The sequence below is a fragment of the Cyprinus carpio genome, unplaced genomic scaffold (genome assembly GCF_018340385.1).
Source record: "Cyprinus carpio isolate SPL01 unplaced genomic scaffold, ASM1834038v1 S000006532, whole genome shotgun sequence".
NCBI lineage: Eukaryota > Metazoa > Chordata > Actinopteri > Cypriniformes > Cyprinidae > Cyprinus > Cyprinus carpio.
Genome location: NW_024879197.1, coordinates 251,063 through 272,973, shown reverse-complemented (window position 1 = coordinate 272,973; position 21,911 = coordinate 251,063). Strand labels below are relative to the sequence as shown.

Genomic DNA, 21,911 nt, shown 5'->3' with positions numbered 1-21,911 from the left:
GTTCCAGCCGGGAGAACGCATTTTTGGTCCCCACCTCCGCCGTAAAATTTCCCGGCACGCTGGCGGGCCCATACACGGGCACCCCAACGGGTAGGACCCGTCCCTTAAAATGCGCCAACCAGGTGCCGAAAGAAGAGCCTATCTAAATTGTTGAAACGTGGGTGGGGCCCCGGGCCCCCGCTCTCGGGGCCCCGCCACCACCTCTCCCGTGGTTGAGGCATGGATCCCAATCCTCCGCGGCCCAGAAGGGCAACTGCACACCCTGGTCGGCAGTTCTCGGATGTGTTTCCCCCCTGCCGGGGGGACGCGTCATCCAGCCGAATCCGAACCCACCAGGAGTTTTCGTCCGGCAGCGACCCTATCGGGGCCCCGGGGGCTCGGCGACACCCACGAGACAGAGGTACAGGAGATGTGAATTTGGGGGGGAAATTTACCCCTCGCGGGAGTCCCCGGTCCAGCCCCATCGTAAAGGTCCCGAACCCCACGGCACCCCCCCCGGGTTTTGAAGCTTCCGCCGCCTAAATGAGGTCTCTGAAATTTTAGGCTACCCTGCCCCCAGGCATGAGCTCCGGGTAGTGGGAAGGGCCCCGGGTTTAAACGATCTCGACCCACAAAGGGTTTTGGCAAAGTCCCCTTGTCTAAGGATGCCAACCCAAAAGCCTTTTTAACCCCCCTGGCCACGGCAATTTCCGGGCCCTTCCCCTTTGGCCGCACGGGGGGACCCGCCACCTTCCCGAGGCTCATGGAGTCCTGTGAGGCCCCATATGGGGCCCACGCCGCGGGCCCACACGAAACCCTGGGGCATCCATCCGAGCCCTTGGGGGGGTTTTGAGCGGGTCCGGAGGGTGCTGCGAAAATCCGCCGGGCGGGGCTCACCGCCAACCCCGGGGAAAATTTACCGGCTCTCTCCGAAGCCAAGTCCGGGGTTTGCGTGGGCGCGGCCTCATCCGGCCCTAGGAAAAATAAAGGGGACAGCTATCCTCTCGGCACCGCGGCCCCCTACCAACCGGGCGAGCCTTTTTGGGGTTGGGGGGGAACTCCCCCCCGGGTTTTTTCCCCAACTTCCCCCCCCCTTTCCCTTCCCTGACAGATCTGACCCGGGGAAGGGCCCCCGAGAAAGGTACCTGGGGTCCCGGAAACGGAAGGGCATTAGCGGTTTAAGTCACCCTCACCACGGGAGCCATCGCGAGCCCCCGATTTCAACCTGCCCCTTTTCCCGTTGCAAAACCCACGCCCGCCCCGGGTTTGGAGCCTTTTCTCCCCGGTCCAGGGCGGCGAGGAAAACCCGGTGTTTTATATAGCCGGGGTACCCCCACCGAACAACGGGATGCCGCCTTGAGAAGAAGGGTTGGCTGTCAAGTGGGCGTCCTGGAGCTTCGTATTACTCCCCGGCCGCCGGTTCACCCGTGACGATCTGCGCCACCAGTGGATGGCCCCCGCAAAGGACACCAATCCCGGGTTTACCCCTGGTTCCTTGCGCTCCAGGACTTCCACTTCAACCCACAACCCGGGCGGGGACAGCCAAGCCAACGCGGACGGCCTCTCCCGGATAGGGCGCTTTGCAGGTCTGCAGGCTCCCCTCCCACCTCCCCAAAAACTCCCCATTGTTCGCAGGGGCAGGCGCGCTTAGGGGGGGGGGGTGTGACGTGGTCCCCAGCGTCATCAGCTCGCCCTGGCAACACATTGGAACACCGGGACGTCGTCAGGGTGACGGCCCCACCTGCAGCTCATAAGAGCGTCTATTCAGCCGGGAGGAAAAACAGTATGGTGAGCAAAGTCTCCCGACACAGAGCCCAAAATCTTTCCTCCCGCACGAGAGCCTTTTGACCGTCACCCCAACCCGGAGAGCACCGAGGGATCCCCCAAATCAAGACCAGGAGCCGGGGATTGGAACATACGGAGAGCTGTCTTCACTCGGAGCACAATTCCCAAAAAATCACCCTTCGGGGGTTTTCTCGTCCATCGGGTTTCGTGTAGTTCCTCACCTCCCAAATATTATATATATAATATTATTATATATATATATATTAATAAAATAATTAATATAATAAATAATAATTTGTTAAAAACCCCGCAGGGAAATTGTGGAAATGTGTAATTTCAAGCCCGTCTAGTAAAAGGGTTTTTTAAGTGTACATTGCTGATGTTTTTTTAGAGATGTTAATGTAGTTGGCCCATGTTTTGGGTTGATGCTAAAGTTTTTTAAAAAAAGTTTTATTTTTATAGCTTTAGAAGGATCTTTTTTTGGGTCACCAAAGTCATGGCCGTTTGAATATGGATTTTTAAGTTCTTTCGACGGGGGGGGCCATGTCGGGCATTTTGACTTTTTTCCCGGGTTTGGAAGGTGGTGTTTAGAGCTGTGGCTTTTTTTAAAGAGGTTGTATTTTTATTTTTCAGCCAACTTAGCTGTGGGCGTGTTTGGACTTGATGCACACAGTTTTTAAAACTTTCAACACATCAAATTTCACATGAAAAATCCTACAACCTTTTTTTTTACTTTGTGTATTTGCATTTTTTTATTTTTTCATTGTAGCTGTATTTACCCAATTGAATGTTTTATTTTAAATCCCTTTTACTACTGTACATTTTTGACAAATAGACAATAATTGGGGTTGCTCCCTTTAGTAAATAAATGATTTTCCAAAGCGTAAATTATAGGCGAAAAAATATTTTTAAAATGAGCAATGTTTGTTATAGATGGGGGGGCATCCTGTTCTTGGAGATCCCCTTCCCACAGATTCGTTTTCCAAACCTTTATTAAACAACTTGTCTGTAATTATCAATGCCCTTAGATCCTAATAGCGGTTTTTTGTTGATCAGGCCAGGTTGGGCCCCTTTGAGATTTAAAGGGGGGCTAAATGAGGGGATACCCAACGGGCCCCAAAAAGGGGCCAACGTTTTGCCAAAGGCAAAATTCAGAGGGCCCTGGCAGCCCTGGGACCCCCAAAGGGCCGGGCAGGCTTGTTTGAGGGATGTGCTTGTATAAGGGTCCCGGATGTTAATTTTAAAAAGCAGGGGGGCCAAAATGATTCCCGGAAACCCCCAACCCCCTCCTTGGTACCTTCCCCTTTCCCGGGAAACCCTAAAACCTACCTTGAAATAAGATTCAAAACCGTGGAGTGCGAAATTGTTTTGTTAAATTCAAAATGGTCATTCTTTGAAAGAAAAATTTAACTGGTCTATAAAGGGGGGAACCAAGGTCCATTCCATTGAATAACAAAAAAACAGCATTCTCAGGAATTTTTTGTAATTTTAGGACTCCGGGGAGGTCCTAACGATCTGTTGTTTTGTAGCCCTTTTTTTCCCCAGGTTAAATTCTAGCCCCCCAGACGAACTTGGAGAAGCTTTTAAAGGCAACATGTGCCAGAATTAGTTCTGTTTGTGTTTGACAGTCTGATCGACCAATTTTAAGAGACCACCAGACGCGTCAAATGATGAGAGTTGGTGCATACACTATGGGGTGCGCATAGAGATGCTGGTTGCAAAATTGTGATGTACTGCTCGTCTGATGGTTGTGTATATTAGAGCCAGTGCTGGGTTGAACAAGAAAACACAATATGTAACTTGAAACATCACGTTCACGCCAATCACCGCCTACCTGACTACTACGCCGAGTGTAGGTAAGGAAAAAGTTACACTTAGCAACTTGCTATACGATGTGGCGAATATATAGATCTCTGAAATAACATGATTTGCCGGCTCACGAAAACGCAGGCTTTTTTTATTGAATAACATATCACAGTTATCATTATTATCATAGGAAGAAAACAAAAGTAATAATAAATACATAATAATAATAGCCATAATAGTGGACGCTTGTAAATGTCCTGAGTGATACTGTGATACTCATGATACTGTGATTTTCCTCTCTCACATTGATGATTCACCATGAACTGTATCACCTGAATAGTTTGTTGTTGTATGTGGTATTCTTGACCATCAATACATAGGGAGAGACATTCCCTTTGTCTGTGTTATCATGTCTTGTTCATTAGAGCTTGGACACAAAATACATAATCCAGTTATGGTGAAAAGTAAAATGGGACAATGGCCGCCATTGAGGTGGTTTTTGTGATGGCTCCATTTCTAGAAAAATGTTTCAGTGCCACAAACTCGTCTATACCATGGTGCCACATGACATCAATGAACGGACGGCAGCAGGTTCAACTTCAAAGGCAGGCACTGATGCACAGTGACCCCAGATCTGACACCACATCAGCTTTTTGCCCCTTCTTTACACTTCATTTAGGAATTTTTAGGACACAGCTCATGTTAAGCAAAAGAGAACTTCTGGAGCTGTCATTTCTTTCAGGAATTTTGAACAATCAAGTGCTGTTTTGATGCTCATTTGATGGGGCATGGACAATCACAGTACTATAAATGCCTCAGTTCAAATGGGCAGCATGAAGATACAATCATAGCCCTTCCTCTATAGTTTTAATGCGAAATAACCATGAATGCATCTTCAGCCCTCATATAATAGCTCAATCAGTGTGTTAAGTCTTGGAAGATGGGAAAGATGTATGTTAAAAAAACAGCTTGTAAACAAAATGTCATGTAGCATTTTATTTTCCTCAGGCAGCAGATCAACAGTGTCCACAGCTCATTAGTCGATAGAGAAATGAAGTCTAGAGAAGAACCTTTTTGCGAGATAGTAGACTATTTACTCTATATATATTTTGCACTTTACCTGTTAGTCATGTCTTAATTATTTACTGATATGTTTGAAAATCTGTTATGAGGTAAGTTATGCAAAGCCACAGTGTAAAATGAATATATTTCAACAGCAAATTAAATTTTTTATAAATTAGAAGTTAATTTAAAAACTTGCATATGTAGCAATTTACCTGTTTGCATAGATTTTATTTTTTGATGATTATATTTAACATAAAAAAAAATAAGTAATTAATAAATGGTATGTAAGTTTGGGCTTTGTTATAAATTGTTACCTCAGTAGGCTAATGTAAAAGGGCTTCCTATAGTTTAGAGCATAAGCTGAGGTAAAACACTGTTTAATAAAAAAAAGAACTTTATGTTTAGTTTTTCCCCCCTGTTGTACAGAAACCATACCGAACCGTGATTTCTAAACCGAGGTATGTAGCGAACCGTTTGTGTACCGTTACATCCATAATAATAATAATCATATGATTATAGATATTATATGTGTGGTGTGTGTATGTGTGACTGTGTGTGGGGTAACAAATGTCTCCACAAGGATAGTAAAACCTAAAATTTTGACATTGTGGGGGACAGGCTTATTTTCTGTAAGGGGGTAGGTTAGGGGTTGCTAGATACTATTGGGGGCAGTATACAATTAATAATATATAGTCTATGGGAAAGTCCGGCCACAAATATGGGTGGTGTGGTGTGTTGTGTGTGTGGTGGTGGTGTGTGGGTGTGTGTGTGTGTGTGTTGTGTGTGTGTGAGAGAGAGAGAAACATTCTTTTGTTGTTTAGCTTTAATTTGACTTTTCAAAATTTGTCTTTAGGATGGTACAAAATTCTAGTCTCTCTACAAGAGACATTTGAAAAACAATTTAAGCAAGATTAAAAATGTTCCCCTGAATGCTGTTTTCCCTTCTGTAATGAAAACATAGTAAAATGGTTCAAATATTACCAATGATGGCTCGCCACAGGGTATTTTAAGGTATGATAAAATAAAACAGCACTATCTCAGTTCTGTCTTCAGAGGTTCAATGTCCTTCATATATACCTACTGGCATGGCAAAGAGCCACTGTGTAACTGGCTGAATTACTGCTGGTCTGGTGGTGCATGGTGTCATTTGTGCCAGCTTCATCACAAACTCTTGCAGTCTGCTGGGGGGGTCCCACTCTGCCTACCCTGTACTTTCTGCAGGCGAGTGCACTCTCCCGAATACCCTGTACTTTCTGAAAGAGAACATACCTCACATTGGAGCAATTTTCTCAATTCACAGAAGTGCTCTGCTAAAAATGCATCCTTTCACTTCCAAACCAGAGCCACCCAACATGTGTCAGGTCTGTATGATGATGATATATATATATATATATATATATATCTATATAATATATATATATATATATTATATATATGTTATATATATATATATAAATTGAACATGACTGATACATCTTTGCAGTTTTTACAAGGACTGATGATTTAATTTCACAGGTTAAACCTGCGTGAATTTCAAATTTGCTCAGACATTTATTTTTGCCATTGAGGAGATAAATAACAGCACACAACTGTTGCCCGGGTTTCTTTGGGTTATAAAATATACGATGCCTGTAACTCTATAGCTTTGGCTATCCTCTCGGGCATGGCTTTGATGAATGGCTATGAAAAGATTTTGAGTGATTATCCTGCTCTCGATCACCAGCTGTCCAGGCCATTGTTGGAGAGTCAACATCCTCTCCTACCATAGCTTTGGCAACTGTGGTTGGGGCATTCAACATACCTGTTTGTAAGAACTCTTATTTATACCTTATTAAGCATGACAACAACTGTAAATATAAAAATAAGTAGAATATAGAAATCAGTGTTTATATTGGTAGATTCTAGCAGTGTGTACAAATAATAATAATAATAATAATAATAATAATTGTTACCTGCATAATGATGATTTATAGTGCATTAACAAGGATCTAAAAATGATAGGTTAATGTACTCTGCTGTTCTTTATATTGCAGATAAGTCATTTTTGCCACATGCACATGCCTGAGTAAACAGGAAAGATATCCATCTTTCTTTAGAACGATACCCAGTGATTATTACACAAAGCAGAGCGCTGGCTCAGCTTGTCAAGTATTTTGGCTGGGACCTGGGTTGGGACGGTCAGGAGTCGCAGTGACTATGGTAATAATGGTATGGCAGCATTTGAAGAGGCTGCAAAACAAGAAGGGATTTGCATTTGAATACTCAGAGGCTGTATTAAGAAACTGATCCACAAGAACAGTTTCTGAAGACACTGGAAGTGATAAAAAAGGGCACAGCCAGGGTGGTGGTGGCTTTTATCTCTTTTGGAGATTTTGCCCCCCTTGTGAAAGTAATTGCAGAACAAAACATCACATGGGGCTGCAGTGGGTTGGCAGTGAATCCTGGATAACATCCTCGAAATCTTGCAGAAACCAAGGAATACAATTTTCCTTTCTGGAGCTGTGGGCTTTGCTGTAGTAAATGCAAAGCTTCTGGGTCTTCGAGAGTTCCTAGTGAATGTGAATCCTAATCAAGAACTAAACAATGAACTTTTTAAAAGAATTCTGGGAAACAGCTTTTCAGTGTTCTTTCAGAACCAGTGGTAGTGGTGCCTGTACTGGCTCAGAGAAACTGGCAGAGCTGCAAAATGAATATACTGACGTATCTGAGCTACGAATAGAACATAAAGCTTACACTGCAGTGTATGCTGTTGCACACACACTGCATAATGTTTTAAAAGACTTTGAAACATCCACTAACAACAGCAAAGGAGAGCTGCCCACACCAAAAAAGGTAAGAGCATAAAAAATAAGAGTAGAAAAATCATTACTAATATGAATGATGTGCCTGGCCTTTCGTTTCAGGTATTGCAGTATATGAGAGATTTGAGCTTTACTATGAAAACAGGTGAGGAATATCTTTTTTGATGCAAGTGGTGATCCAGTGGCAATATATGACCTGGTGAACTGGCAGCTTGCTGGGGATGGAAGTTTGCAGTTCAAGCATGTGGGTGGTCTATGACAGCTCACTGCCTTTAGAGCAACGTCTTCAAGTCAATCAGGAACACATACTATGGGCAGGGAAGAGTGCACAGGTACATCAATGCTATAATTATTTCATGAAAACAAGCAATTAATTTAACAACTCAAACCATTATTTAGGCAACTTATTGAAATAACATTTTGCTATAGTTGCCTGTGTCCATGTGCAGTGAAAGCTGCCCCCCTGGAAATAGAAAGACTGTGCAAAAAGGTCGGCCTGTTTGCTGTTATGACTGTATTCCATGTGCAGAAGGAGAAATCAGTAATAGCACAGGTAAATTAGCACATGCTGGTTAACTTTCTTTAAAGTATGATAATGTTGAGCCTAATACTGTCCATTGGTCATGTAACTTCATGATGCATTTTCCATTTAAACAATATTTTCTTGAAATTCCTTCACAGATTCTAGTGACTGCTTTCCTTGTGATTTGGAGTACTGGTCGAATGAAAGCAAAGACAGATGTATATTAAAAGTAGTTGAATTCCTTTCCTATACAGAAATCATGGGGATGGTGCTTTGCATTTTCTCCTTAATTGGGGTGTTATTAACAGCAATTGTATCTTTTCTGTTTTATCTTCATAAAGAAACACCTATTGTCAGAGCCAACAACTCAGAGCTAAGCTTCCTGTTGCTCTTCTCACTCTCAATGTGTTTTCTCTGTCCACTTACTTTCATTGGCCGGCCTACTGAATGGTCCTGTATGTTGCGTCACACAGCATTTGGGATCACTTTTGTTCTTTGTATCTCCTGTGTTCTCGGGAAAACATTAGTAGTCTTAATGGCCTTCAGAGCTACACTTCCAGGAAGTGATGTCATGAAATGGTTTGGACCTGCACAGCAACGACTCAGTGTTGTTTCCTTAACGTTAATACAGGTGATTGTCTGTGTGCTTTGGTTAACCATATCCCCCCCTCCTTTCCCATATATGAATTTAAGCTATTATAGAGAAAAAATAATTCTAGAATGTAATGTAGGTTCAGCTTTTGGTTTCTGGGCTGTTATGGGTTATACTGGCCTGCTATCAAGCTTGTGTTTTGTTTTAGCTTTTCTTGCTCGGAAGCTCCCTGATAACTTCAATGAAGCCAAGTTCATTACATTCAGTATGCTCATATTCTGTGCTGTCTGGCTCACATTTATCCCAGCTTATGTCAGTTCTCCTGGAAAATTTACTGTAGCTACGGAGATATTTGCCATTTCAGTTTCAAGTTTTTGGTTTGCTATTTTGCATATTTGCCCCTAAATGTTACATAATTTTTGCTAAAACCAGAGAGAAAAAACACAAAGAAACAAAATGATGGGGAAAACTTTATCTACAGCTCTTTGAAACCAGAGTTAATCATGTAACTGATTAAAGGCCTACATAGCCAGCTCTATCAAATGCATTTCTCCCACAGGCTGTGGCAGGCTCTGCAGTGTAGGCCGGGTCAGCACTAGACACAGTGGACTCTCAGTGACCATCTCCATCACAGCCATATTCTGGACCTGCATTATGTACTTTCTAATAAGAAATGATATTGACTTTTTGCAATTAACAACAAACGGAAGTTACTTTTTAATGGATTGAATTTATTTCTTTAGTTTTCTGCATTTCTAACAGCAAACAATATAGCCATGCTTTAATTTAAAAATGTATTACTTTTATTTATATAGCACTTTATAGAATGCACATTGTTTTAGAGCAGTTTTAAAGTAATGAATAGGTTAAGCATTTAGCTCATGCATATGTTATTAATTTATATGAGCAGGTTAAACACTGAGCCTCATACATATGCCAATATTAAATACATACTAATTTATTTTGACTGTATTATAACTTAAGCAAAATAAATAAATAAATAAAATTTCTGGGATGAAATTTCATTTTTCTTCCCACATCAGACAATGACTTTCCTAAAATGTAGTAATCACATCCTGACCTTTGTATGGAAATTGTATAAGCATGGATGCAGGTGTAACCTAGGCCAAAACCATACAGCCTGTTACAGAACCTTCTATAAAACAGGCAGATATTAGTCAGTCTATTCCATTTCATGCTGTATATAGGCTGTATATGCTGTATAGTTTTTTCTTTTTATTTCAGTAAATGCATTCATTTACATATAATTTATGTACTTAACCTGTATAGTTTAGCAAACAAATTTTCAATAATGAAATACACTGAACAAAATTATAAATGCAACACTTTTGTTTTTGCCCCCATTTTTCATGAGCTAAACTCAAAGATCTAAGACTTTTTCTATGTACACAAAAGGCCTATTTCTCTCAAATTTTGTTCACAAATCTGTCGAAATCTTTAATTAAAAGAACACTCTAAAATGTGCAGTTTTATCACACAGCACAATGCCACAGATGTTCCAAGTTTTGAGGGTGTGTGCAATTGGCATGCTGACTGCTGGAATCCCAGCTAGAATTTTTTTGTTCTAAAAATGTTCTAAAAAATTTATCATGCATTGTTCTAGCAAAGTTTTTAGCGCGGGTTTTATTTAAGTTCCCAGAACATTCTCTCAAAAGTTAGGGATAACATTCTCTAAAAACATTCTTAAAATGTTTAGTAATAACATTGTTGAGAACATCCTTCCCTAACATTCTTACAAAGTTTTTAGCGGGTAGTTTTATTTTAGTTCCCAGAACGTTCTATCTAAAATGTTAGGATAACATTCTCTAAAAACATTCTAAAATTGTTTAGTAATAACATTGTTAGAACATAATTCCCTAACATTCTTACAAAGTTTTTAGCGGGTAGTTTTATTTTAGTTCCCAGAACGTTCTATCAAATGTTAGGATAACATTCTTTAAAAACATTCTAAAACTGTTTAGTAATAACATTGATAGAACATCATTCCCTAACATTCTTACAAAGTTTTTAGCGGGTAGTTTTATTTTAGTTCCCAGAACGTTCTCTCAAATGTTAGGTTAACATTCCCTAGAAACATTCTAAAATTGTTTAGTGACAACATTGTTAAAACTGAACTCCGTAACATTCTTAAAAAGTTTTTAGCACATAGTTTAATTTTTGTTCCCAGAACATTATTCTATAAGACAGAATAACATTCTCTAAAAACATTCTTAAATTGTTTAGTGACAACAACATTGTTAGAACAGTATTCTGTAACATTCTTATAAAGTTTTTAGCAGGTAGTTTTATTTTTGGTCCCAGAACATTTTCCTATAAGATAGGATAACATTCTCTTCCAACATTCTAAAAAATGTTTAGTAATAACATTGTTAGATCATCATTCCCTAACATTCTTACAAAGTTTTTTAGCTTTATTTTTGTTCTTAGAACGTTCTTATAAAAGGTAGGATGACATGCTCTAAAAACACTCTAAAAAACTTCTGTGGTGACCTTCTTTACATGTTTAGTCATAACATTATCCCTTTAAATTCTTATAAAGTTTTTAGCAGGAAGTTTTTTTTTGTTCCCAGAATCCTAAACACTCAAAAAAAAAAAAAAAAATGCTTAGCTATTACATTCTTAAAGCATACAATTTAATAACCTAAAAAAATAACATCAAAATCTAACTCAGCATCACATTTTGAAGAACTCAGAAAAGTGCAGTGCATAATCAAGCTTCTGACTTTTGTTTGCTCAGAGAGCGCATCATTGTCTTTGCTTGTTGTGGTTCTTGTAGAAGATAATACAGTCCTCTGTATCAATAGGTGTTCAACTGTTCTTCTCCTCCAGTTTTCCAGCTGCTCTCCCAGTTAGCAGCACTGAGCTCTATTTACTGTGTGCATGATAGAGTTCTTCCTCATGGCCTATAACAGAGGAGCATACAACAGTGTGAACAGAAAGAATACAAATACATATTACATCTTAAGATCACAAACAATACTGAAAACTTTCTAAATTAGCCAGCCTAATTAGTATTCAGAAACTATGTAAATACCAATTTATTGAAAGTATACATATGACACCTTATGAGTATCTATATTATTTATATAATTTAAACAACGTCTAAATAATCCATTATAGATTAATAACACAACTTGACATTGGCTTGAAAAGCCTGAACCTTGAGCCGAGACTTGAACTCGGGTCACATTGTGCATAGCTGTAGCATATGTCAGAACGTGGGTCACAAGGCTAGGCTATTGCTCTGACATACCAGCTAATTTTCATCATTTATTTTGTCTATGGATCATATCATTTCTTACAGATTTCTGCTTGTTTGAAATCAGATATAAAGTGGCACTGTATTTGAATGCAAGAGTGCCAGTGACTTTTCTCAGAATTGTGAGATAAAAAGTTGCAATTGTCAAATTCTGACAGGAAAAATATCAGCTTACAATTCAGACATTTTCTTGCAACTGTGTGTTTATACACATGAAATAAAATTTAATACCACCTTTCGTGAAATTTAAGACCAAACCTGTGATGGAAATACACATTATATTAAATGCATGTGTGATATTTAATGCATATAATGTAAAAAGCAAACAAAATATCCTCCTGAGACCTAAGCATAGCCTTTTGTTTTATATTTCATAACATAGTTGAGAATCATCTTTATACAACGTTTGGTTTACAAAAATTCTGAAACCTAAAAATTGAATGAAAAAAATCTCTATTGATGTCTTTCATGTCATTTTATTGTATTTCTTTTTTTCTTTTTTCTTTATTTTTAAAAAAAAACAAAATGTCCCCCTACAGTGTAATGTAATGACAATAAAAGTCTAATTTCACAAAACTTTTTTTCCCCTGGTTATCAGGATGGTATCATTACTGTCAAAAATGCTATTCATTATTACCATACAATGAACTTTTCATATCAGCAGACAATATCCCATACAAAATATCCTCACAAAAGCACTGCATCAACAATACTTTTGGTGGTATAAACATAATAAGAAGCTATATTGACATCAGTGCTCTATCAGCTTTTACATACTTAAATCTTCTTATGTTTTTTATATTTACTCCAGGATGTTATTTACCTTAATAAAGGCCAATATTTTTCAACCTTATTAAATGTATATCTTTATTGTGAAATTAGCAAATTAAATTTACAGTGCCAAATTAAAACTGCAATCATTTTTAATAGGCCTATACAAAAAAAGATATGCTAAGGAAAAATCATATTTTTAAATACACTAAACCACCAGTAGAAGATGGGAATTCACTTATTCATTTAACTGATTGGTTGGTTCAAAACACTACTGAAACAATGCAGAGTGTTGCTTGAAGAATGTGAAATACTTCTGCTGTCATCTTCCTTTAGAACTACAGGCGCTTTTCAATATATTAGAATGTTGTGAAAAAAGTTCATTTATTTCAGTAATTCCAACTCAAATTGTGAATTGGTGGGTTTTTGTTAAATGTGAGCCAAAATCATCACAATTAAAAGAACCAAAGACTTAAATTACTTCAGTCTGTGTGCACTGAATTTATTTAATACACAAGTTTCACAATTTGAGTTGAATTACTGAAATAAATGAACTTTTCCACAACATTCTAATTTATTGAGAAGCACCTGTAGTTTCATTGATGAAACAGAACAAAACAGTCAATATTGTGTCTAAAATCAAGGTAATATTTTGTACTCATAAATGTACAGCAAAATAGCTCCCCTTTCATGGTATGTTACTTAGATACATAATGTTAGAAATAAACTAAACCTGTTGAATTTTTACCTCAGTATGTTTCTATTTCTGTGAATTTTCTTTATGAGTGATAGTAACACATTCATTTCTCCATGAAAGTCTCTCACAAACAGTCAGGCAGCGCAAGCCTCAACAACAGCTGTTTGTGCTGAATGTAAAAAAAAAAAAATTCAAAAGAATTATTTTAACCCACGGCCACCAATGAAATCTGAGAGCTCTCTGATCCTCCATAGATAGCAACGGTACTACCACCATGGTCAAGGCACACAAACATAGTAAGGACGTCGTTAAAATGGTCCATGTGACATCAGTGGTTCAATCATAATTTTTCAAAGCTACGAGAATACTTTTTGTGCACAAAAGAGTTGAAAATTTCAGTCTCAGAAGAAAAGAGAATAATAATAATGTTTAAATAATTAAACAATATGCAATATACAATGACATACTTTAAAGTCTTACCTAAGACTGCTATTACCAGTACATACAATATTTGCTAGATTACCAAATAAAAAAAAAAACAATCTTAGACTTAATGCTTATATCTTTTCCATTACCCCATTATGAATTACTGAAAGATTATTAACTTTTAAATTGTAAAGACATAATCAGATGAACACTTAAGTAGCAAATGTACAGTATTCATATGCATAGAACACCATATTAAAGTAACACTACAGCAGGAGTTTCCAAACCTGTCCTGGAGGCCCAGGAGAATCATTTTAACCCACGGCCACCGATGAAATCTGAGAGCTCTCTGATCCTCCATAGACAGCAATAGTACTACCACCACGGTCAAGGCACACAAACATAGTAAGGACGTCGTTAAAATGGTCCATGTGACATCAGTGGTTCAATCATAATTTTTCAAAGCTACGAGAATACTTTTTGTGCACAAAAGAGTTGAAAATTTCAGTCTCAGAAGAAAAGAGAATAATAATAATGTTTAAATAATTAAACCAATATGCAATATACAATGACATACTTTAAAGTCTTACCTAAGACTGCTATTACCAGTACATACAATATTTGCTAGATTACCAAATCAAAAACACAATCTTAGACTTAATGCTTATATCTTTTCCATTACCCCATTATGAATTACTGAAAGATTATTAACTTTTAAATTGTAAAGACATAATCAGATGAACACTTAAGTAGCAAAATGTACAGTATTCATATGCATAGAACACCATATTAAAGTAACACTACAGCAGGAGTTTCCAAACCTGTCCTGGAGGCCCCCCTGCCCTGCACATTTTGTAAGTCTCCATCATCGAACACACCTAATTCAACACATTTTGTTAGTAGAGACTGCAAGAACTAAATTTTCTGTGTCTGATAAGGGAGACATACAAAATGTGCAGGGTTGGGTCTCCTCCAGGACAGGTTTGAAAAACCACTGAACTACAGTATAGGGAACATATTCTCTAGTAACTACAACTTTTGCCTTAACTCCTAATTTACTGCTTAAGAAGTGAAGTGAAAGTGAAGTGAAAGTGACATTCAGCCAAGTATGGTGACCCATACTCAGAATTCGTGCTCTGCATTTATTAATAGTAAGGTAGTTTTTGTAGCATTTACATTTAGGTATTGGGTAGGATTTAGGGATGTAGAATAAGGTCAGGCAGAATAAGGCATTCATATGTGCTTTAAATACTAATGAACAATCAATATACTAGAAATATGCAAGCTAATAAGCAACTAGTTAAAAGTGAGAACTGAACTAAGAGCTAAAATGTTACCAATATCAACATTAGCTACCTAGAAAGTAGAAACGGATTAATTACAGTACCTTTGTTGTAAATGGAGACTTGTATTGCGTCATCCGTGTTCATCTTCAAGCAGGCAGTTTAGGTTCTGGATGAAAACAAATCTAACTGTTATTGAAAAGGAGCTAAATGAATGCAACTGTCATATGTGCATGTGAAACGCTAAAGGAATAAAGACAAAAAAGAATCGTGCATCGTAGATTGAAACTGATTTTTGTGTATGTAAATACGCAAAGGATAAAAAGAAATATTTAACATAAAGAAATGTACAGGTAATTATTGTGGAAGAGAGAGTTCCGCTGACCTGGAGACAGGTTTGTTGTTTGAACCACACACTGTAGAAACGAGTAAAACCTCCTCCAGCACCTCTGTATCCGATTCCGCTGCGTTTGAATGTGAAAGACTCCGTCCGTACTCACTTAGTTCTGTCAAATAAGATGATTCCGACCACGCACGCACATTGTACACCAATTTCTTCAACAGCCGTTCGCACGGTTCGTCGATTTCAAATGTTCTTATGTCACGAGAAGAGTACGCAGTGATTGGTGGATTTAAATGTGGCCCAATCAGCGCTTGTCGTCTCCTGTAACACGTTCGGCAACAGTTTCAGATGCCAAAGCCAGACTTTTTCTTCCTTTTGTAATCGAGACCCTGGAATTCAGCTGACTTCTGCTGACCACTCAGGGCAGAAGCCATTTTAGTAATGTTCTAGATTTGTTAACACGTCACATTACAAAAAGGTTATTTTTTTTAAGAACGTTTTGTCATCTCAGACCTCAAAATGATATCCCCATAACATTTTCCTAATGTGGCTGAAAGAAAGTTCTTCCTCTATTATTATGGAACATTTTGCCAATATTTTATTGAAAACATTGTATAATCTGTTTTCTCAACAACATCCTCAAAATGTTCCTGGTAAAATGTTCTAAACAGTACCAAATTGGTTCGGTTCTTCGACTGTCGACTTTTGACAATAGCAAAACCCTTTTTTGTTGTTGTTGTTCTAAATAGAACCCTAGGTTCCATAAAGAACTGTTTTGACAAGTTTATAGGAATTGGTGTTACAATTTATTTTCAATTAATATCAATAGGCTAAATATTTTAAAATTATTTTAATATTATTTTTAATATTATTTATTAATAAATTATTTATTATTAATAATAATAATAATCATATTTTATTATCTGTGTTTTTGTTCTGTCGCTGTCATTCTGTTGCACTGTGGAAGCTTCTGTCGTGAAAACAAATTCCTCGTATGTAAAACCGTACCTGGCAATAAAGCTCATTCTTCTTCTTCTTAATTAATATTAATTGTCATCCCTCTATCTACCTGATTTTATAATATATTTTGGCTTCTATTTAGGTTTTACATAAATAAACAAATAAACAAACAAAAAGCAATATGTTAAATTGTATTTATTTATTTATTTTTATTTTTTTTGACATGGCAAAGTGTACGATAACTTTAATGTTATCATAAGATAACTTTAATGTTATTCATGACTTGGTGTTTATGCATAAAGTAATTTAAAAAATCATTGAATCATGGATCATTATTTCAGCATTTATGTTAGGCCTACTGAGTGAAGAGAAAGTTAGTATCCTTAACTGAACAGATCTGGTCATGTGCATTTTCTGTTAAACTAAAAAGAAAAAAAAAAGACATGATTGGCATGCAACTAGTTACCATTTTTAAAGGCTAAATTTATAGAAATTTTAAGAAATTAATCATTTACCACTGAAGAGTGTGTTGAAAGTCTGTCTTGAGCTCCAGAAAACCAGTAATGGTGTGACTTTGACAGTCACAGATTTGAAAAACAAAAAAGCAGTGAAAAATAACCATGAACTTTAAAGCAAAGAACAGTCTCAGCATATAAAATGTTCTTCAGGAGGATACAGTTCTTAAAAGAGCTGTTACTACTTGTAAAAGACCTTTAAAGAACCAACTTTTTTTAGAGTGTAGTTTTGTAAACACAAGAACATTCCAAAACATTTTACAAAAAACATTACACCATCTCAGGCCTCAATGACGTTCTTATAACGTTTTCCTAATGTGGCTGTGAAAATGCTCTTCCTTTGTTATCTTGAATCATTGTAACAATGTTATATTGACAACATTATATAATCTGTTACCTCAAAAACATCCACAAAACATCTTCAAAATGTTGCAGTTCAAATGTTCCAGCTTTGTTATTACGTCACATTACAAGAACGTTTTATTAAAAAAAACATAACACACTCAGGCCTCAGTGATGTTCCTATAACGTTCTACTAATGTGGCTGAGAGAATGTTCTTCATTTGTTGTCTTGAAACATTGTGCCAGTGTGTTTTTGAGAACATTTTATAATGTGTTTCCTCAACAACATCCTCAAAACATCCTCAAAATGTTGCGGATAAAATGTTCTATCTTTGTTAAACCATCACATTTGAAGAACGTTTTATATAAAACATTTGATCACCTCAAGCCTCAAAGATGTTTGTATAATGTTCTACTAATGTGGCTGAGAGAATGTTCTTCATTTGTTATCTTGAAACATTGTACCAAAGTGTTTTTGAGAACATTTTATAATCTGTTACCTCAGCAACATCCTCAAAATGTTGTGGTTAAAATGTTTTATCTTTGTTAGACTGTCACATTAAAAGACTGTTTTAAACAAAACATTTCATCATCTCAAGCCTCAAAGTTGTTCTTATAACGTTCTACTAATGTGGCTGAGAAAATGTTCTTCATTTGTTATCTTGAAACATTGTGCCAGTGTGCTTTTGAGAACATTTTATAATCTGTTACCTCAGCAACATCCTCAAAATGTTGTGGTTAAAATGTTTTATCTTTGTTAAATCATCACATTTAAAGAACGTATTAAATAAAACATTTGATCACCTCAAACCTCAATGATGTTCTTATAACGTTCTACTAATGTGGCTGAGAGAATGTTCTTCATTTGTTATCTTGAAACATTGTGCCAGTGTGTTTTTGAGAACATTTTATAATGTGTTACCTCAGCAACATCCTCAAAATGTTGCGGATAAAATGTTCTATCTTTGTTAGACCGTCACATTTGAAGAACATTTTAAATAAAACATTTGATCACCTCAAGCCTCAAAGATGTTCTTATAATGTTCTACTAATGTGGCTGAGAGAATGTTCTTCATTTGTTGTCTTGAAACATTGCACCAAAGTGTTTTTGAGAAAATTTTTTAATCTGTTACCTCAACAACATCCTCAAAACATCCTCAAAATGTTGCGGATAAAATGTTCTATCTTTGTTAAACCGTCACATTTGAAGAACATTTAAAAAAAAAAATTTGATCACCTCAAACCTCAAAGATGTTCGTATAATGTTCTACTAATGTGGCTGAGAGAATGTTCTTCATTTGTTATCTTGAAACATTATGCCAGTGTTTTTTTGAGAACATTTTATAATCTGTTACCTCAGCAACATCCTCAAAATGTTGTGGTTAAAATGTTTTATCTTTGTTAAATCGTCACATTTAAAGAACGTTTTAAATAAAACATTTGATCACCTCAAGTCTCAATGATGTTCTTATAACGTTCTACTAATGTGGCTGAGAGAATGTTCTTCATTTGTTATCTTGAAACATTATGCCAGTGTTTTTTTGAGAACATTTTATAATCTGTTTTCTCAACAACATCCTTAAAATGTTGCCTGATAAAATGTTCTATGTTTGTTAGACTGTCACATTAAAAGAATGTTTTAAACAACATTTCATCATCTCAAGCCTCAATGATGTTCTTATAACGTTCTACTAATGTGGCTGAGAGAATGTTCTTCATTTGTTATCTTGAAACATTGTGCCAGTGTGTTTTTGAGAACATTTTATAATCTGTTACCTCAGCAACATCCTCAAAATGTTGTGGTTAAAATGTTTTTATCATTGTTAAATCGTCACATTTAAAGAACGTTTTAAATAAAACATTTGATCACCTCAAACCTCAAAGATGTTCGTATAACGTTCTACTAATGTGGCTGAGAGAATGTTCTTCATTTGTTGTCTTGAAACATTGTGCCAGTGTGTTTTTGAGAACATTTTATAATCTGTTACCTCAGCAACATCCTCAAAACTTCCTCAAAATGTTTTGGATAAAATGTTCTATCTTTGTTAGACCGTCACATTAAAAGAATGTTTTAAACAAAACATTTCATCACCTCAAGCCTTAATGATGTTCTTAGAACGTTCTACTAATATGGCTGAGAGAATGTTCTTCATTTGTTGTCTTGAAACATTGTGATAATGTGTTTTTCAGAACATTTTATAATATGTTACCTCAACAACATCCTCAAAACATCCTCAAAATGTTGCAGGAAGAATGTTTTAGCTTTGTTTACACTTAACGTTATAGGAACATTTTTTTAAATTATAAACATTCTTAGAACATTTTTTAAACATTACAGTCAAATGTTTTCTTTCAAACATTTAAAAATCTTTTACGGAATGTTAGCCAAAGTTCTGTCCACCAGAGCTGTCCACCAGTGATCAGTCTCTTAAAGGGCACACAGCAGTATAATGTGATGCATGCAAATACATAGTTTTGGCCGTTACAAACACTGTGTGAAAATAGGAATTTCCAAGATAAATCTGACATGGGAAATTTCAGTGAAACATAAGGTGTATGACCCATGTACGAAAATTTCCCAGGCGAGTGTGCTGAGTCCGTACACGACCATACACTTGAGATGCACATTTTAAATCTGTAGACTAGTTTAAATTAATCTGAACTGAATGAATCTAAATGAGTCTTTTGAACAGAATCGCAAAATTTGAGTGAGATTGATAAAATAAAATCCACACTATTCGCGGTAGTGCTGTATCTCGGGGTTAGTTGTAGTTTGCTAATAGAGGTAATGAACAGTAATATATCATGCACTGACATTGCAGGCCTCGCATTTAGAGCTGATTCACACAAGACCTGCAATTCTTGACGCCCTTGAATCGAATCTTTTCTTGATTGGATCTCTTTTCTTACCCCTCCCGCCGCAGCTGTTGTTTGAATTTGCGCGGGCGCGCTGACAGGAGAGCTTGTGTTCTGCAATGAGGGGCTAATGGCTGACAGCGTTCGGTATATTCTGAGAGATTTCAGACGAAGGTAAATGTGAATACATAAAACCATTTTGAAAAACATGTTTACAAAAACATACCTTTAAACGTTGTTTGATGTTGTAATATTTTTTTTTAATCTGTATTTCTAGCATGAAGTTGGTCTGAGCCGTCCCGCTCGTGCTTCGCTGTTGCGCTCGCTGATTTTCTGAGAGATTTACATCGGACGAAGGTTAGTATAAATACATAAAACCATTTAAATTACTTCTTTTTTTTTTTCAGAACATAACATTACAATTTTTTCATTGTTGTATTATTTCTCTCGAACTGTATTTATTGCCCGGTGTTGTTTCCAGCCGTTTGTTTCCGCTTCAGCAGCCTTCAGTCAGCACGCGGTCACAGCGTCCAGAGAGATTTATATCAGAAGAAAGTAAGGAAGAATTTACAGAAACATGTTTAAATAAGCTATTTACCAAAGCTTAATGTTAAGTGTTTTAATGGATATATTTGAGTGGGTTTATGTTGTAAAATTAGTCTAGATATCTTGATAAACTGGTAACTTAGCAACTGCTACGTAATGTTACATTTTTTAAAGTTAGCTTTTAGTACAATATACTTTTTTAATTCAATTCAAGTTTATTTGTATAGCGCTTTTTACGATACAATCATTGCAAACCAACTTTGCAGAAAATTAAGTTTCTACAATATTTAGTAGCAGCTTATCAGTGGTGACTGTCAGTTTATGTGCATACGGCAGAAATGTTCGGAAAAATCAATAAAAGACGTAAACAAACAGAAGATTAACATTATTGACAGCAATTATGCAATCAAACTTATAGCAAAATGTGTTAGGTCTGTATGTTGTCTCTGGGTTAGCATCATCTGAGGTCCTCTAGGGTTGGCATCATCTCTTCTCAGGTGTTCTGGATCCAGACTGGAGCTTAAATCCTAGTTACCCCGTGGCAAAACAGAGAAACAAATAGAGACATAATTAGTGTAGCTGCTGTTCCAGCCAAGTAAAATTAATCAGTTTAACCCAAGCTAAAGAATAATAATGTGCATTTGATCAGATATAACTGCAGTCCAAAATTATGAGATTCATTATTTGAATGCTTGGCCAAAGAAGTGTGTTTTTAATCTAGATTTAAACAGAGAAAGGGTGTCTGAAACCCGGACATTATCAGGAAGGCTATTCCAGAGTTTGGGAGCCAAATGCGAAAAAGCTCGACCTCCTTTAGTGGACTTTGCTATCCTAGGTACTATCAAAAGTCCAGCGTTTTGTGACCTTAGGAAGCGTGATGGATTGTAGCCTGGTAGAAGACTAGGCACGCAGGAGCTAAACCATTAAGGGCCTTATAAGTAAGTAATAATATTTTGTAACTCATACGGAACTTAATGATAGCCAGTGCAGAGACTGTAAAATTGGGGTAATATGATCATATTTTCTTGACCTGGTAAGGACTCTAGCCGCTGCATTTTGGACTACCTGTAGCTTGTTTATTGAGGATGTAGGGACAACCACCTAGCAGTGCATTACAATAGTCCAATCTAGAGGTCATGAATGCATGAACTAGCTTTTTTTGCATCAGAAACAGGTAACATGTTTCGTAGCTTGGCAGTGTTTCTAAGATGAAAGAATGCTGTGTTTTTGTAACGTGGGAAATATGATTTTCAAAAGACAAGTTACTGTCTAATATAACACCCAGATTTTTGACAGTAGAGGAAGTAACAGTACATCCATCTAATTGCAAATTGTAATCTA

The 21,911-nt window shown here is 37.1% G+C and overlaps 1 long non-coding RNA gene and 1 pseudogene across 1 annotated transcript; one reads left to right on the top strand and one right to left on the bottom strand.

Moving 5' to 3' along the window:
• The first annotated feature begins 219 nt into the window (after window positions 1–219).
• Window positions 220–9,011, top strand: LOC122134267 (annotated as a pseudogene).
• Window positions 9,012–11,026: 2,015 nt separating this feature from the next.
• On the bottom strand, window positions 11,027–15,538 carry LOC109047657. Its single transcript, XR_006159437.1, has 3 exons — window positions 15,394–15,538; window positions 15,113–15,177; window positions 11,027–11,475 (listed from the first exon to the last, which is right to left on the bottom strand). It is a non-coding gene; the product is annotated as an uncharacterized LOC109047657 (long non-coding RNA).
• Window positions 15,539–21,911: the final 6,373 nt, after the last annotated feature.